This window comes from Suricata suricatta, chromosome 12, assembly GCF_006229205.1.
Source record: "Suricata suricatta isolate VVHF042 chromosome 12, meerkat_22Aug2017_6uvM2_HiC, whole genome shotgun sequence".
NCBI classification, from domain to species: domain Eukaryota; kingdom Metazoa; phylum Chordata; class Mammalia; order Carnivora; family Herpestidae; genus Suricata; species Suricata suricatta.
The window spans coordinates 3,600,172-3,612,401 of record NC_043711.1 but is presented as its reverse complement, the minus strand read 5'-3'; the positions used below and the strand labels follow the sequence as shown (position 1 = coordinate 3,612,401).

The following is a 12,230-nucleotide window of genomic DNA, read 5'->3' as shown; positions in this document are numbered from 1 at the left end:
AAGCCCTGTGTCAGGCTCTGCGCCGACAGTGTGGATCCTGCTTGGGATTCTCTCTCTCTCTGTTCCTCCCCAACCGGATCTTGCTCTCTCTCTTTCTCTCTCAAAATAAATAAATAAACATTAAAAAAACTAAATCAAATTTAATCAAAAGCAGGGACTCGACCATGTATCTGTACGCTCGCTGTTGACAGCAGGATGTTCACCACAATCCAAGTGTCCACTGAGAGGTGGGTGGATAGAAATGTCCGTCCACGCAGTGGACTGCTAGCCTTAAAAAGGAAGAAAGTCCGACACATGTTAGAACGTGCATGAACTTGAGGACTTCATCCTCCTCCAAATAAGCCAGACGCAGAAGGACACGTCCTGCGGGACCCCACTCGCAAGAGGTCCCCGGAGGAGTCCCGGCTGCAGAGACAGAGCGTGGACGGTGGGAGCTGGGGGTGGGGAGTCTGTGTTTCGTGGGGACAGAGTCTCAGTCCGGGGAGATGGAAAGTTCTGGAGACAGATGGCGGGGGTGGCTGCACGACAGTGTGTGTGTGCTTGGTGCCGCTGAGCTGTGCGCCTACAAATGGTTGAGATGGTGATTTTTAATGTACTTTATCAGAATTTCTTAAGAGGTGGGGAGGGGCAGAGGGAGAGAGAGAATCCGAAGAAGGCTCCACACCCAGCTTGGAGCCTGACACAGGATTCGATCTCACAACCGTGAGCCCCTGACCTGAGATGAAATCAAGAGTCGGACACTTAGCCACGCAGATGCCCCTTGACGACAACTTTTAAAAAATAATGGGAAAGTGAGGTAAGTCTGAAAGGCAGCTCCAAGGTTGCCCTAGACACCTTTCAACTGCTCAGAACCCTGATGGCTTCCATAGCGGCCAGAACAGATACACGGCATTTCTGTTATTCCAGAAAGTCCATCAGGAGTGCTTTACCATCTGTCACACACGCTAATTTTCCTTTTGAAGAGAGGGGGGGTCTTGGGCTTACAGCATGGGGCCCCCGAAATGGGGGAATGTAGTGCTGGGTGTTGTTTTTTCACTGTGGATCTCTGAATTGTTCTCCTCACTGCCGCCAGAGGGCGCCTTTGAGCTCCCGAGCCTTGTCCCGCCCTCCTCCGCCCACAGCCCTCCAGGGCTCCCACCTTCTTCAGGTTAAAAGCAGAAGTCCTCTCAGAGGCCCAGAAGCCCCTGTGTGACCTGCCCCATCCCCTCTCTCCCCTGCCCTCCTCCCTCTCTCCCCCTCCATCTGTCTGCTCCAGCCACACCAGTGCCTCCTCGAGGTCTCCAACCTGCTAGCAGGGTCCTGCCCCAGGACCTTTGCACTGGATGTTCTGGCCGCCGGCAAGCTCTTCCTCCCTCTTTCACTTCCTTTGTGTTTTTCGCTCAAATGTTTCTGCAGGAAAACTCCCACTTTTATCCTAATTAAAAATCGCAAATCCTGCCCTAGCCTCAGGATTGAGAGCCATGTCCTGTTCTACACTCCAGACAAGAGCATGGGGCTCAGAATCTGGGACTCCCTGAACAGTGCTCCTAGGACGGGGGTCCAGAATGCCCCCGCCAGCCCACGACCTTGTCCTCAGCCTGGCCTGTCCCCAGCTTGCTCTGTCCCCTCCCTCCAGGAGCTCAGAAATTCACCCGGCGCACAGACGCCAGACGGGAAAATTAATTGGGCCTTGCTAGGGCTGCTCTCTCCGCTTCCTGTCAATAACGGCCGTAAAGCGGGATTTATGCTCAGTGCTGGCTCCGATGGAAACTGGGAGGAGGGGCAACGTTCTAGAAAAGTCAGTCCTTTGCCATGAGAGCAGGCAGCAGCTGGGACTCCCGGCCCAGGGCCATCTTCCCGTTGCCTTGCTAGAGGTCGGAGCTCTCCCTGGCGTGGGTGGGTGGGGAGAGGGGAAGACGCCCCGGGCTGGCCCCGTCCCGGTCAGGAATCACTTGTCTAATTATATTCCACCCTGCAAGCCCCTACGGTGTGCCAGGCCTTGTCCGAAGTGTTTTTGGAACATTAACTGTTCTAACGGGGAGGTGGAGATTTATGGTTTTCTATTTTAACCAACGGGGAAGCTGCAGCACAGCGAGGTGAAGCACCCCGCTCCAGGCTGCACAGCTGTGCGGCCGCACTCACCCCTGGCTCAGGGGCCTGTGGGGACTGGGGCGTGACAGGGACCACGGAGGGAGTCGAGGAAGGTATGACTGGCCCGCGAGGGGACGCCAAGAGCACTCCGTCTCCTGGGCTCCACATGGGCACAGACTGATTTAGTTGAGGGCTGCTGGATCCTGCTGGAAGCCCTGGTGCAGGCTGGTCCCTCGGCCTTTCCTGCCCTCTCTCGCCTGGGAAGGGGCTGGTGCCTGCGTCTCTGGGGAAGTGGCCTGCTCTGGCTTCACATCTTGGCTCCGCTGTGTGACCTTGGGGGTGTGTCTTCCCCTCTCTGGGCTCTGCTTCCTCATCTGAAAAATGGGGATCATCCTAATGGTGGAGTTGTGCGGGCACACGGGCCGGCGGACGGGGGCGCATCTGGCTGTAGCCGAGTGCTCAGCGAGCAGCCGCCGTTTCCACCGCTGTTCTTACTGCTTTTCTGTCGCCCTCCACGTGCAGGCAGCTGCGGCTCCCTCTCCCCAGAGCCCGTCCTGCAGTCCCCGGACCAGATCCAGCGGCCTCCTCTTCCCGCAGGCACCGCAGGGATGGTTTTGATGGACATGTTTTTTGCACAGAAAAAAGCTGGAGCGATTGTATTTTGCCAAAAGTGTCAGCGGAGAGAAAATACTTCCTGCATCTCCAGCGAGTGTTGATGTGTGAGAGGAACACGTGGGGAGGGGCTGGGGGGCTCCACACAACAGGGGCCAGCTGCCCCCCCACGGCCCAGCAGACCTTTCGGCCTCCAGCCCCCTCTGCCCCTTCCCTGGGGCCCAGGCCCAGCTCCCCAGCCCCTCCTCTCCAGTCTCTCTGCCTGGCGTCTCCCCTCGGCCAGCCCCACATTCTCACTCAGACACCCCCGCCTTGGAGCTGCGGTTTGCAAAAATGAGGAGTTTGCCTGGAGAACGGGGTGCGTGGCAAGAGAAATCCAGGCAGCGAGTGCAGCTTGTGCAAATGCCCTGGGGCAGGAGCGGGCCTGGCATGAAGGAGAAACAGAGAGGAGGCCCACGTGGCTGGAGCAGAGGGAGGCAGCGGGAGAGAGGGAAGAGACGGGGCAGCTCGTGCAGGGCCTTTTGGGCCGCAGGGAGGATTTTGGGGTTTATTCCAGGGGCACTAGGGAGCCCTGGGGGGATCTGGAGCAGGGGAGGAGGGGAGGAGCACATGGAGCAACACCCTCACACATACGGGGACAGTGGGAGATGTCAGCGTGGGCATTCAGTGAATCTCAAACCAAACTCGGCCTCTGCCCGCATTCCACAGCCACAGAGAGACCTGTTCATCTCTGAAGTGCAAATAACTGGAAACCACTAGAAAGAAAGCCCCCCACGGGGAGGGAGGGCCCCTGCTACCTGTATATGGAGGGAACCTGACGTGGGCAGATACTCAGTAAAGGCTGGAGTCGGCTCTGAGCCGTGTGGACTGACGTCTGGGTTACTCGGGTGGGGCAAGAGGAAGCTGCAGAACAAGGCCATGGCAGGAGAAAGATCTGGAAGCAGTCGCACCGCCTGTCGGTGGGGTCCGCCCAAGGCCGGGGGGCTTTGCAGCAGGGTTTCACGTTGTTTTGTTTTACTTTTCCTTTTTTTGTTTTTTAATCCAGGTGAAATTCACAAATGTACCACAAAATTATCCGTAACACGGAAAGAACCCGCTCACTGGAGTGCATCCCTAGGCGGCCCTCCTTCTCACCGGTCCCAAGCCACTTTCGTCACCCCAAAAGAAAACTCAGGACCCCCAAATATTACCTCTTTCACATTGTTTTCTTTTTTCTTTTTTCGTAGGCTCCACGCCCAGTGAGGGAGGGTTTGAACTCATGATCCTGAGGTCAGGACCTGAGCAGGGACCAAGAGTTGGATGCTTAACAGACCGAGTCACTCAGGCGCCCCACTTTTTTACATTTTTTTTATTTTTAAAAGAGAGACAGGGCACTGTGAGCAAAGTAGGGGCAGAGAGAGAAAGGAGAGAGAATCCTAAGCGGGGCGCTGTCAGCGCAGAGCCCAACATGGGGCTCGATCTCACGAGCCACGAGATCAGACCTGAGCCGAAACCAAGAGTTGGACACTCAACCGACTGAACCACCCAGGCACCCCCTTTTTACATTTTAAAGTAATTTATTGTGGTGAAATACACATAACATAAAATGTTCCACTGGTGGCATTTAGTACGTTCACACATTGTGCAACTACTACCTCTATCTAGTTCTAGAATGTTCCATCACCCCAAGGTAAACCCTGCCCCATTAGCAGTCCCCTCCCATCCCTCCCCAGCCCCCCGCATCCACAAGCCCCCTCCTGTCCGTGGACGGGCCTGTTCCGGACGGTTCCGCACGTGGACTCCCACCCCGCGTGGCCTGTCGTGTCTGGTTCCCTCCCTGAGCGTCGCGTATTCGGCGTCTATCCCCGGGGCGGCAGGTGCGGGGGCCTCGCTCCTGCTCACGGCTGAGGGACGTGCGCGTGCGCAGTCGACGCACCTGAGGACCATGCGCACGCGCGGTGGACACGTGTGTTCAGGGTCCGTCGGCAGGGCTGCAGGTGTGGGCATCTCGCTCCTCCTCGCGGCTAAATAATATTCCAGGCTGTGATGGGCCATGTTTTCTGTATCCAGTCATCGGTGGCTGGACATTCAGGTGTTACCGTCTTGCGGCTGTTGTAAATAACGCTGCCATGAGCATCTGTGTGCAAGTGTGGGTGTATCCGCCAGGAGCGGAATTGCTGGGTCATATGGTAATTTTATGGGTAACTTACCCAGGAGCCGCCAAACCAGTATTAGCACTTTTAAACCATAGGAGGTCTCCCAGGGCAGCGTGTGGGGGTGATGCTTCTCAACCCGCTGAGTGGGCTCCCTGGGGCACTGAGGCCCTAGCCTCAACGAAGGGGGGTGGTGCCTCTCACACCAGCCTGTTGTCACAAGAAAATGTGGGCTCAGCATGGCCAGATTTTGTCAGTATTTTTCTTCCTTCCTCCCTCCCTCCCTCCCTTCCTTCCTTCCTTCCTTCCTTCCTTCCTTCCTTCCTTCCTTCCTTCCTTCCTTCCTTCCTTCCTTCCTCTCTCTCTCTCCCTCCCCCCCCCTCTCTTGAGAGAGGGAGTGACAGTGCAAATGGGGAAGGAGCAGAGAGAGAGAGAGGAATCCAAAGCAGACTCCAGGGTCCAAGCTCTCAGCACAGAGCGGGACATGGGGCTTGAACACGTGGACCACGAGATCATGACCTGAGCGGAAGTCGGATGCTTGAACTGACTGAGCCCCCTGGGCGCCCCTGAATTTCGTCATCCTTCTCATCAGGCCCCAATTCTCGCATAAAACTTCCAGATCAGAGATGGCCAACTAATTAGAACACCCAAACACAAGCTCTGATCCCAGGAGACATGTCTGGGAGCCTTGTCTCTGTGTGATCTCCTCTTCTTACATGGACACCAGTCAGTGGATTCAGGGCTCACTATGGATGCAGATAATTTCGTGCTGGGACCTTGAACTAAGGACATCTGCAGACCCCATGACTGGACCTGAATTGCGGGGAAGGGGGGGAAAGTGCCGTATTCATGTGTTCCAAGGATTAGGGTGAAGACATCCTTTCAGGGATATTACCTGCCTGCCTTGCTCAAAGCCCTCCCATGGCTCCCTATTGCCTTCAACTAAAACCACAACTCCTCACTGGGGCCCCCAGGGCCCTGCGTGGTCCGGATCTGAGCCCTCCTCCCGTGTCCTCTCCCATCTCATTCCATCTTGGTGCTACTCCACACAGTCCAAGTTCGTTCCTGCCTCAGTGTCTTTGCTCTGGCTGTGCCCTCTGCCTGGCGTGCCCTTTCTTACCCTAGATCTTTCCATGGTGGCTTCTCACTCACCTAGAGCCCAAAGCACAGCTTTTTAGAGAGTTCTTCCCAGACCACCTGTGCTAAATCTGCCCCCTCCTCCACTTTCGTTGACTAATAGAACACCGTTGGGAGAAGGGGGCACCTGCGGTGACCCGCCCCCTATGGTCAGTCCTCCCCGAAGTGGCCACCAGAGGGTGCCCATGAGCACCCGAGCCGGGTCACCACAGCCCCCTCTGCCAGCAGCCCTCCAGGGCTACCACCTACCTTCCTGGGGGGAAAGCCCAAGTTTTCCCTGCAGTCCCGAGGCCCTACAGGACCTGCTCCTGTCCCCTTCCTGCCCTCCCCTCCCCACTCTCTCCCCTTTACTCCCGCTGCCTCTGCCGCACTGGCCTCCTTGCTGTTTCTGCAACACACCAGACCCACTCCTGCCCCAGGGCCTTTGCATGGGCGGACCCTCTGGCTGCAATGCCCTTCCTCCTGATACTCACCTGGCTCCTTTTCTGACCTCCCGCAGGTGTCTGCTCAGATGTCCCCTCCTCAGTGAGGCCCCGGCCCCTCCCTGCTTCCCTTTCCCCATAGCATTTATACCAACATATCACACAATCATTTACAATGTTTCCCACTCGCTGCCCGTCCTCCCCATGAGACATGCGCCCCAGGAAGGCAGGCCCAGGTCGGTCTCAGGGCCCAGGACCAGGGGGACCCAGAGGAATATGCGTGTGACCAGGATAACTGACTTTCTGTCTTCGGAGCTTCTGTTTCCACAGCTGTCTAGTGAGGCCCTGATCTGTCCCCCCTTGGGGCGGCAAGAGTCCCTAGCTGTCCCCTGCGCCTGCAGAAGCACTTGGCCAGCGGGACTCTGGCAAACAGCAGCTGCCCGCCTCTCGCTCCCTTGGTCCATCACTCAGACCCGGAGTGGGAGGTGACAGTTCTGCAGATGCCACTGGCTCTGGCTGTGGCATCGGGGCCAAGACACTGTCACATTTGGTAAATTGCAGGCAGGCAGCTCCCACGGCTGCAGGGCCAGGACAGGCAGGGACTCGACTGGGAGTGTGCAGAGCCCCTCTTGAGACTGAGGGCTGGGCTGGGAGGTGAAGGCCTGGGAGCCCTTCCTGCCCCCTCACCGGGCCTCAGTTTCCCCAACAGCAAAAAGAAGAGGTGCTGAGATTGCTGAGGTATCTTTGAATTCCCTTGTCCACGCTCTGCACTGACTGTGAGCCTCCATATGTTAAGAGCAAGGACAGAAGCAGTGAAGTGTGGGCACGGGGCTGGGTGTAAGCGCTGCGCTATCTCCTTTGCTGCTCCATTTCCAGCTCCCAGGACAGTGTTCATCCCTCCCTCGCTGTAGCGACATTGATTGCACCTCAAATGTGTATGTTTTGTTTCACGCTGAGGACTCTGTAAGGATTTTAGATCTACTTTTGGCCTCCCAGCAGCCCTGTGACAGAGAGAGCTATCATCCTCCCCGTTTTACAGACCAAGACCCAGAGAGGGGAAGGTACGAACTCAAGGTTACACAGCCGAGGAGTTGAGGGGGCTGAACTGGCCCTGGGTCTCTTTGTCACACTCAGAACCCCACGGAACGTCTGTCACGTGAACACGTGCATGTGGACCGGCTCTTTGCTGGGGTGGGGTGGGGGCTCTTGGCCATTTCCCCTAATGACATGGGGCCTCCAGTTTTCCCCAAGAGCAAGGTCATGGCCAAGACGCCCTGCTACCTCTTCCATTCTCCCAGCACAGCCGCCGCCCTGCGCACGACGCAGCGGGGGTGGGGGTGGGGAGGAACGGATCCCTTCGGGGACCCCTAAGAAGGCTCCCCATTCCCTGGAGACCCTGTGGTGGGGCTGGGGCAGGAATGAGACACAAGAGCGAAGAGGGGGAGGGGTGGGGGGGTCTCCCTATTTGTCTACCTGCTGCCCCGTTTAAAGAAAAAAAAAAGCGCCAGCCCGCAGGCTGCGTGAGTGCGCACGCGCGCGCGCAGATCTGTGAAATATTTACGCGGTGCCCAGTGTGTTTGTGGCTGTAATTAATCTTGTGTCTTGTTGGCAGCGCGCAGCGCGGTAAGAAATTACTTTCGGCGGCCCGGGTGAGCTGGCGAGGCCCAGGCTCCTTCTCCGGGGCGAGGGGGCGCCGAGGGGGAGGACTGGGGCCAAGTTCAAGTTCATGACCCTGGCCGAGCTTCTCCTTGGATGCCCCGCCCCCCACCCCACGCAAGTTCATCACTAGGGGCCATTCTGCCACCCAGCCGGAACCCGTGCACCCTGGGTACTGAGCTAAGTGAATGTTTCGTAGTTACTTCCGTTTGTTCCTGATGCTTTACCCGCATTAACCTGCAAGCGTCTGACCGGTGCGCTTGGTGGCTCCTGCACGTGAGCGCGCGCGCATGCGCACCACCCCCGGCCGCAGGGGAAACCATCAGGGCAGAGAATGGGTCCTTCACTCCTTCCCCCCAAAGTTCCCTTGTTCCCCCCAGGACATCCTCCGCGCTGTCCCACCCCACCCCTCTCTAGACAACCGCGCGTCTGCTTGGGGTCATTATAAGCGAGTTCGCATTTTCTAGCTGTCGTGGAGGGGGGCGCCTTTTGCACGGGCTCCTCTGGCCCAGCCGAATGGCCTTGAGGTGCGTCCGTGTTGTTGTGCGTCTCAGGGCTTGGCTTCTTTTCATGGCCGAGGAATGTTCCACGGTTTGCGTGAACCACTGCTTATTTATTCAGTCACCTGTTGGAGGACATTTGGGGGGCTTCCGGTTTGGGCTGGTAGGGATTCTGCCGCTCTTGGGGCGCCCTGGGGCACAGTCGGTTGAGCGGTGGACATCTGCTCAGGTCATGATCTCACAGTTCATAGGTTCGAGGCCTGCATCCGGCTTGGCGCCCGGCGCTCGGAGCCTGCGTTGGATTCTCTGTCTCCCTCTCTCTCCCCCACTCACCTGCTTACACGTGCACGCTCTCTCTCTCTCTCTCTCTCAAAAATAAAGATTAAAAAAACCCCTCCTTTAAAAAACAAAGAAACCAGGAATCTACTGCCTTGAACAGGAGGCTCTATGTCTTTGTGTAGATGGGGGGAGCGAGGGTCTGTTCCCCAAGTAGACCCCAGCATGGAGTTCCTGGGTCATATAGTTGGTGCATGATCCACTTTTTAAGAGATGAGGGCTGAGTGTTTGAAATCTGATGGCCATGCAAGTGGAAGTCTAGGCGGAGGTCTGGCTCCATCCATAAGACAACTCGGTGATAAGCAGGGGCCGGTGGCAGAGCTGGGACTCAGACCCGGGGCTGCCTGTGCCCAGAGCATCTGCACACGCAGAGTGGTGAACAGAAGCCCGTGGGCGTCTCCAGTACCTCCCTTTCTCTCAGCGTGGCTGTGAGCAAGTCTGATTCTGCCTGGCGTTATCCCCTGAGGCCCTGGTGTCTGGTAGGTGCTCAATACATGTACACAGGAGCCCAGACGGGAGCTGTCAGTCTGGCTGCAAATCCGATTCAGTCCCCCTCTGCCTGAAACCTGCAGTGGCTCCCTAGTGCCTCTGGGACAAAGCTTAAACCCCTTTAATGCAACCGAAGCCTGGTCTGCGTTCTGGCCCTGCTCCTTCCGTCCCAGCCACACTGGCCTCCTTGGTCACGGTGTCTCCGAACGTGGTCCTGCCCCAGGGCCTTTGCACCTGCTGTTTCCTGGGCCTGGACGGCTCACCTCCCTGTCTTCCTTGTCCAAGTCAGCCCCGCCTCTCTGTGGCACCCCATCCTGTTCTGTCCTTCCCCTAGCCCTCTTTGCTCTTTGAAATCCTACTATGTATTTATTTACTTATATATTTATCTGCTATCAGACACTGTTCCAGACACGCATTCAACCTGCAGTAGCTCATCCCAACTTTCCCCCCAACTCCCTGCATTAGGAACTATCATTATCTCCATTTACAGCCGAGGACACTGAGGCACGGGGTGATCCAGTCCGCCCGGCCAGGTGTCTGTGCTCATGGTCCGCCGCCCCGTGGGACCCGTGTGACGGCTGTGGTCCAGCCCAGGGACAGCTCGGGGTGGTGGGCGCACAGACCCGGCAGCGGAAACGCCTGGGGGTCAGGGGTGGCGACCCGGCCGGTGGCAGGGCCGATGTGACCCCGTGTCCCGGGCCGTGTTCCCTGCCGTCCCCAGAGCCGCAGCCAGGGCCCCCGAGCTGTGAGCGTGGAGCCTCGGCGTGGCCTTGGCGGGTGCTGGCTCAGACGGCGAACAGATGCTCGCTATTTTAAACCCACTGTTTAACTCATTAAGACAGCTGTTTCCCATCCCCAAAGTCGGCGGAATTAGAATTAAATTCATTCCAGAATTAAATACACACATACACACACGCACACACCCCGTCACCATTTGGAGGCAAAACTTGTTAGCATTTAGGCAAGCTGTGCCTTCGAGCCTGGGGACGCGGCTCCGCTTCCGGCACGTTCCATCACGGCCCGGTGGGCGCCGGCAGGCCCGGATCCCCGCGTCTGCCTGGGCCTCTGCCACTGGAGGCCGGTAGGCCCTGAGTGTCCCCTGACCTCTCAGGCCCAGCGGGGCCCAGACGGAACTCAGCGTCTGTCCCCAAACTGCCGTCTTCTCCTGGGTCTCCATCTGGGGGACGGCCATCCTGCTTCCAGCTGGGGCTCACGCCAGCGTCCCAGCTCCCCTCGCCTCCCTCCTCTTACCTTCCAGCTGTCACACGGCTCCCCCGGTGACCAAACAGCTTTGGACGGCCCCTGCCTGCTATTGCACAGGTCTGAGCCTCTGTTACATCCGGCCCAGATGCGTGCCCCCTGCTCCCTCCCCAGGCTCCCAGTTTCCGTTTAAAAATTTTTTTAAGTTTATTTATTTTTGAGATAGAGAGAGACAGCATGAGCAGGGGAAGGGCAGAGAGAGAGGGAGACACAGAATCGGAAGCAGGCTCCAGGCTCTGAGCTGTCAGCACAGAGCCCGACACGGGGCTCGAACCCACAAACTGTGAGATCATGACCTGAGCCGAAGCCGGACATCCAATGGACTGAGCCCCCCCAGGAGCCCTGGAAATGAGTTTAAATAGCCACGTGTAGCTAGCGGCTGCCATGTAGGTCAGGGCAACTCAGCAGGCCTGTGGCTGATGCCCTGGTGGCCTTCCCGGGTCCCTGAGGCCCCCGCCAGCTCCCTGCGCTGCTGGCGTCCCAGCTCTGACCCCCTCCTGAGCCGTCTCTGCTCGCGCCCATGCGGGCCGGAAGCGTGGCAGGATCCTGTTCCTCCCTCTCGCAGGAGCTTGTGCACAAATACCCAGCTCGCTCCTCCCTCGACGGGACATCCCTATGCTGTCTCCCAGAAGTCCCTGAAGGGACTGAGCCACCCACCTACCCAGTCACCTGTTCGTAAATCACCCCCCGCCCCTTCCATTTTGGGCTCCTTCCCCTCCCTCTCTCGCTTCCCCACGGCCCTCCTGGGCTTCCCGGAGTCACTTACCCTTAATCCACCTGTACCCGACTCCCTGTCTCGGGGACCCGGCACAGGCCAGGAGAAGCCAAACATCCGTTTCTATCCGCGAGACCCCGCGTGCTCAGGGCGGTCACCCACGCCAGCCACGCTGCTCTCTCACGTGTCTTCAGACACACCAGACCCCTCCTGCCACAGGACATTTGCCCGTGCTGTCCCTGCTCCTTGGAACTTTGGTCCTTCCGCACCCCACCCTCTCACCCCTGTCTTCTTCTGGTGGCTCCTCCTTCAAGTCTGGGTTCACGTGACAGCCACTCAGAGAGGCTGGCCGCCCCTGGCCACCCCCTGCGCCAGCCACCAGCTCCTTCGGAGACTTTCTCCTCCTCCTGCTTGCCCCCCTCCCCCTCCTCCCTGTCCTGTGCACCCACCACCCAGCCCCCCTTAGTGACGACACTTTAGACACGTTACATAACCAAGTAGGATGATCAAACCCCGGAAATTAACGTGGGCACAATGTTGCCAACAAACTCGCAGATTTTTTTGGGTTTGACCCACTTTCCCAAGGTTTTCCCACGGTGGCCCGGGATCCCGCCCAGAGCCACACGCTGCGTTTTCTTGGCCCCCCTCCCCCCTCCCATACCCTCCACCCTGGGGCGGCTCCTGGGTCTCGCCTCATCTTCCGTGACCTTGACGCTTTGGGGGAGTTTTATGCACACACCCCCCTGCCCCATTCGGGTCTGATCCTCGCCCATGAGGAGGCCGGGTCGTGCGCTGTGGGCCGGACCCGACGGAAGGGACGCCGCGTCCTTCCTCGTGCTGGAGACCAGGCGCCGCCCAAGGCTGACGCGTGTCCTTCCCAGGGACGTTTCCCTCCATCCTG

General features: G+C 58.2%; 1 long non-coding RNA gene across 1 annotated transcript; it reads right to left on the bottom strand.

Moving 5' to 3' along the window:
* Nucleotides 1-4,404: 4,404 nt before the first annotated feature.
* Nucleotides 4,405-11,580, bottom strand: LOC115274809. The gene is made up of 3 exons (XR_003901263.1): nt 11,381-11,580; nt 4,872-5,024; nt 4,405-4,770 (listed from the first exon to the last, which is right to left on the bottom strand). It is a non-coding gene; the product is annotated as an uncharacterized LOC115274809 (long non-coding RNA).
* Between the last annotated feature and the right edge of the window lie 650 nt (nt 11,581-12,230).